The sequence below is a fragment of the Pinus tabuliformis genome, chromosome 2_1, assembly GCF_031772625.1.
Source record: "Pinus tabuliformis cultivar Carrire ecotype Pingquan chromosome 2_1, CPIR1, whole genome shotgun sequence".
NCBI classification, from domain to species: Eukaryota; Viridiplantae; Streptophyta; class Pinopsida; order Pinales; family Pinaceae; genus Pinus; species Pinus tabuliformis.
In genome coordinates, this window is record NC_142299.1 from 342076160 (window position 1) to 342082159 (window position 6000).

Genomic DNA, 6000 nt, shown 5'->3' on the forward strand with positions numbered 1-6000 from the left:
ACTTTGCGAAAACTTTCCTTTTGGGGATCAACATGAGTATCCATGTAAAAACCGGAGTGGTAGCGCGAGGCTAATATGGTGCAACCAACCATCTTCATGAGTAGGCACTGTCACAATTGTGCTAACCCAGAAATTAGGGCTTTGAGCTCATTTCCTTAGGGAAGGCTCAAGGAATGTTTTCATTATTTGTTTAGGGAGGAGTTAAGATCTCTCCAAAGATAGGGGAAGGTCCTGATCTCAAGGAGAAAGCTCATAGAGATAAGATCAAAGGGAAATATTGGGAGAATTCGACCACATCCATAATGAACAACCTCCAGCTCGTCATTTTGAAAGCCTCTAGATCACAAAGATTCTTGTCCACTTTGGGAAAACTTGCCTTTTGGGGATCAACATGAGTATCCATGTAAAAACCAGAGTGGTAGCGCGAGGCTAATATGGTGCAACCAACCATCTTCATGAGTAGGCACTGTCACAATTGTGCTAACCCAGAAATTAGGGCTTTGAGCTCATTTCCTTAGGGAAGGCTCAAGGCATGTTTTCATTATTTGTTTAGGGAGGATCTGCACTGCATATCAGGATGGGTACACTGCATAATTGTCAATTTTTGGGCACTTCAGGGTATGACACATGGAAGTGCAGTAGGTGTGACAAAATACCATGTAACATGATGTACCTGAGATATTGAACCTGGGTCATGCCAAAAGTTCATTTCTCCAAATTGGCACACAACTTGTGTTATCGTAGGGTTTAAATGACCTATCGAATATGGTGAAGGTTCTCTTCTGAAATCTGGTTGAAGATCAAGATGTCACCTAAATACACCACCACGAATGCATTGGTGAAGGGTCGCAAGATGTCATCCATCAATCTCATGAAGGTTGCGGGGGCATTCATCAACCCGAAAGGCATGACCAACCATTCAAAAAGGCCCTCCTTGGATTTAAAGGAAGCCTTCCACACATTGGAGGGTTCAATAGGCACCTAGTGATAACTAAACTTCAAGTTAATCTTGTTGAAATATTTTCCCCCTTGAGCTGGTCCAGAAGGTCATCAATCTATGGGATTAGGTACGTATTCTAGACAATGATCGTATCTAATGCTCAATTGTCAATACAGAGTCTCCATGTCCCATCCTTATTCTGTGCCAATACAATCAAGATCCCACAGGGTGATGAGCTTGGATTCATGAGCCCTTTCTACAACAACTCCTAAATCTACCTCTTGATCTCATCATTCTCCATAATAGAGCGTTGATATATCAGTCCATTGGGTAGCGGCGCACCCGACGTCAAATCAATGGAGTTCTTGACCTAACAATGCATAGGTACCCCTGTAGGTGAGGCGAACATGTCCCTATACTCCTCCACAACCTTGTCCATATGTTGTTGTTGTGCAGAGGAGCCCTGTCTAGAAGTTGTGGCCACAACCTTCTTCTTGCCCTGAGGGTGAATCATAAGGAAAACAAATTTCCTAGTTTGGAAAATGATCTTACTGCATTTATTTGTAGTGATCAAAGAGATGACGGTAGGCAGGGATGCCTCTGTATCCTTTACAACTTATTGCCCAAAGTAATAATCAAAGAGTGAGGTCTAGACTCATATACAACATGTTGCTTCCACAAGTATGGTTTTCCTAATAATACATCACAAAATTAAAGAGAAGCAACATCACATAATACCTCATCTATGAAGGGCTTGATGTTGTAGGGAAGGTGACACTGCTGGATGACATAGAGATCTCATCCTTGGTGAATCCACCTGATGGTTTACGATTTTTTATGTGCTATTGTCTGTAGGCCCAACCACTTCATGACCTCTACTAAAATGAGGTTCTTTTGGCTCTCGCTATCAATAATTAAATGCAATGGAGAACCTTTCACCCACATCTCTGAGTGGAATAGGCATTCCCCCTCCTCTGGATCTTCAGGCTCATTCTTATGGATTTTGGTGGTGGACACAATAGTACTGGGCTTTGCGTCAATGATTTGCTTCTCTTTGTCATTCTCCTTGTCAGGTACTGACTCAGAGTCGGAAAATGCGTCTGATTTAGAAGCCTTTAGGACAGCCACTAGTGACTTCTTGGCTCGACACTCACTTGTGTTGTGAGTTGAGCTCTTATGGAACTCATACCACTTTCCCATGTCCTTCTTTGTCTTCGTGGTGTTTTTTTATGCTTGCAGCTTCAGTGGGTTGTCTTGGGCCACCCCACCTTGGCTTTGGCCTTTTCTCTATGGTTTGGGGGTGCCTTTTCCTTGCTTCATATTCACAGATCCAAAGTATCTCTTCTTCTATTTAAACTTCTGTTCAATCTTGACAGTATATCGGTATGTCGTGCCAAGTGAGGAGATGTCAAGAAACTCGATCTCATCTTGGATGTACTTGTGTAGACATTCGTAATCATTGAGTACCAAATGATGCTCATAATCCTTAATATCCAATTTAGTGCGGAGGGTATGGAAAATATTTGTGAACTCCGACACATCTTGGTCCCATCCCTACCGTAGCCTGGTCCACTTTATGTTTTTATCTTCATAGCTACCGATAGGATAATATTGTTCCTTGATGGCGTCTTGGAAAGAATCCCAAGTGGGTGCGACTGAAAACAGTGAGGATTCTCTCTCGTCCTTTTATTTACAATAGGATTCCCACCAGTCCTTGACATGTGGGGTGGCTTCGAGAAGTGAAAAACTAATATTTTCCCGATTGGAAAAGTAATGAACTGAAAAGTATCCTTCCAACAGATTCAACCATTTATCTATGACGTCTGCATCTATTTGGCCCTCAAATATGGGAATAGAAAATTTAACTTGTACCTTAAAAAGAGTGGCACCTCCAGAGTGGCTTCTGGATGAAATGTTTAGGAAATATGTTGAAATGACTTCCATGAAGTTTCTATTACAAATAATTTTCATTTAACTCATTGGCTGACTCTGCATGTGTTTCTAACGTGATGAAAGTAATCAAAGTTGCACCACTTGAAGTTGCAATTGTAGTAGTTCCTTACATTGTAAAAATTGATATTTTTTTCTATATATGGTTGAACACCATACACTATATTCTTTATATAATAAGTTTTTTGACAAAGATATGCAATTTAATGTATATTATTTTAGACTGAAAGTCCTATTCGTTTCTCAAGATCATGTATTTATCTAATAGAATATAATTTTATGTTAAATCTCAGAGTAGTTGATCTCTCTTCCATTTTGATTCCCATGACAATTTCATTTGATGGAGGATAGATTACAACAATACTTCATTACATCCCATTCCAAAAGCCACAACCAAAGATGTTGGGAAGCTACGTAAAGGATATGTATATGTTAACAAATTATTTCAACTAATTTACACTGGATCATATGATCCAAATTTAAGTAGAAATGCAAAAAATTACAGATATAACCATAAATACAAATATGCAATAGAAATAATACTTCATTTCATTAATATCAAATACTGAAATATGCTTACAAACAGAATGGAAATAAGACTAGATTGGGCAATGGTAGCTTATATCTGAGAAGAGATGTGGTGGCTACATGCCTTTGAACTTTGTTACAATGCGGTTTGAAGGCCTATTTATTATTGAGAACAACATAAAACCCTAAACATCCAAAAAACCTAACCCTAGGAGATGAAGCACCAAACTATGGGCCCCGTTTGGGTAAATTGGTACATCAACTTCCCAGGGTCGTAACTTTGGCATACGATCTCCTTTTGATGTGCAATACCTTGTTAGCAAGATCTATCCATGAAATACAACTTTCAAGTGGCGAAAATTGGTCAATGATCCATGTTTTCCATGTTTTTCCCAAAAAATGTTGTTTACGGCCTCAAAACGACTCCAGAAGTTTAGGACCCAAAAAACTGCCAAAAATAGTAAATTGTGCTACAATTAAGGAAACTAAAAAACTAAAAGAGACATTAGTGGGGGTCCGAGTGGAATAGGTAGATGGTCACCCACATCCACTTGGATCATCATAATCCTGAGTAGAAAATTCCATAGTCACTGGGAAGTAGGACTATGGGAATGACTAGAGGCTCATAGTCACTTGGAGGCTTTGTCAAGGGAGCGAATGGGGCTCTAAGTCAAGGAAAAATTGAGTTATCTCAGGGGTTAGACACCTAGAGGGGTTGGGTTTCTCTTGGAGGTCCTTTGGCACCTGAGGGAAGTCAGTAAGTTCTTAATTCTTTGACTCTAATTATTTAAGGTCATATAGGAGGTTGAGTCTTATCAAATTACCCTTAGCGAATGTTTACCTCGAGCAAGCCGGTGAAAGTGGGTAAATGTGGGAGGACGCATTAGACTAGACTCAAAAATAATTATTTTATTTTTCTACAAAAAGTCTAAATGGGACTATAATACATGACAAAAATTCTTCATTGACCTTATAAGCCCCATAAGCATGAAGAACATGCTTTGACCTAGACATGAGCATTAAACCCATGCTTTTATAAATAAAATTTATTTTTATCTTTTTATATATAAAATATAGAATGTCATGTTTACAAATGTCATTATGGATACCAAATTCTAGTTACATTCTCCAACATGGGACAAAGTAGAGAATGTCATCAACATAAGGTAAATGGGACAGAAAGTGTTGACCAATTACAAGAATACCCTTGAGAAGACCTCTGGACTACACTTCCAAGAATAAATTACTAAGGCTTATGCAACCAATAGGAAAATGTAAGGAGAAATATGGAATCCTTTCCTTAGACCATGTGATGCCTTAAAAAAGGGGGGAGGGACAACCATTTATGAGAATGATGAATGTGATTGATTGAATGCATCCCATTATCCAATTTACTATCTGGAGATCCATGTTGATCTTGAGAAGAACAAGATAAAGGAAAGTCAAACTTACTCGATCATAGGTCAACCTTGAGTGTTATCACTAGGGAATTTGAAATATTTATTGAGTGGAGAAATTCCTAATCCAGAGGGACTACATCATGTATCTAACGTCCATGGAGAAAATCAAATTGTTGCTAAAATATTAGGTTGCTAAGGATGGGATTTACGCAACAAGGAATGGCCTTTGAAATGATATTGTAGACAATGTTACAGTAAGAGATAGGCCTATAATCATAAAAAGTGGATCCATCCAAATATTTAGGAATAAGAGTGAGAAAATTCAAATTTAGGGAACCTAGAACTTTATCAAACTATTTATATTCCCTAGCCACTTTGAGGAGCTCATCCTTAAGAACATCATATTCGTCAACATAGAACTCCATTAATAGACCATCCAAACCATGGCTTTGGCCTCTTTGTAGAGAATGGATGGCTACTTTAACTTTACCTTCTGTCACATCCTCAACCAAATCCTTGTTCAAATTTTACATAAACATACTTTTATATAATTATGAAAAAAACTAATATTAGAATCAATTTATTTCCCAAATAACTTAATAACTATATGCTCTAATATCAACATTAAAAATGAATATTGCATGAACATCCATATTTCTAGTTACAAATAAGGTAAATGAATTTATTCTCCAAACAACTAATCATCCTTTAATAAAAACATCAAAATCAAATATCCCTATATTTTTGGTGGTTGCATGTCAGAGCAATAGCACCATCGTGCCACTTGCCACATGTTGGAAAGTGTTGGGCTTCAAAATTGACACATTTTCTTACTTTGTTTCTTTATCCTTTCATTAGTTTTATGAGTCTTATATGTATATAATATGGTAATTGTGTGTTGTGAACTTTAGAAAGCAGTTAATAAAGTGTTTCATCATTTTATTCTCTAAACAAATTGATTTAACCATGAAAAGATGAGTTACGCTTATAATTTGGAATGGTAACTCATAGGGATTCTGATAAGAAGATGTTGTTCCTTGGATAGTTGGACAAGAGTGAGTTACACAGAGCTACTCAGGTTAGTTGTGACCTAGATAAGCGAGATTAACAATCATCATGGAAAGACAAGTTGTTAATGATATTTTTTCCATCTATTCCGAGGGAACTTAAGAGATTGTGTAA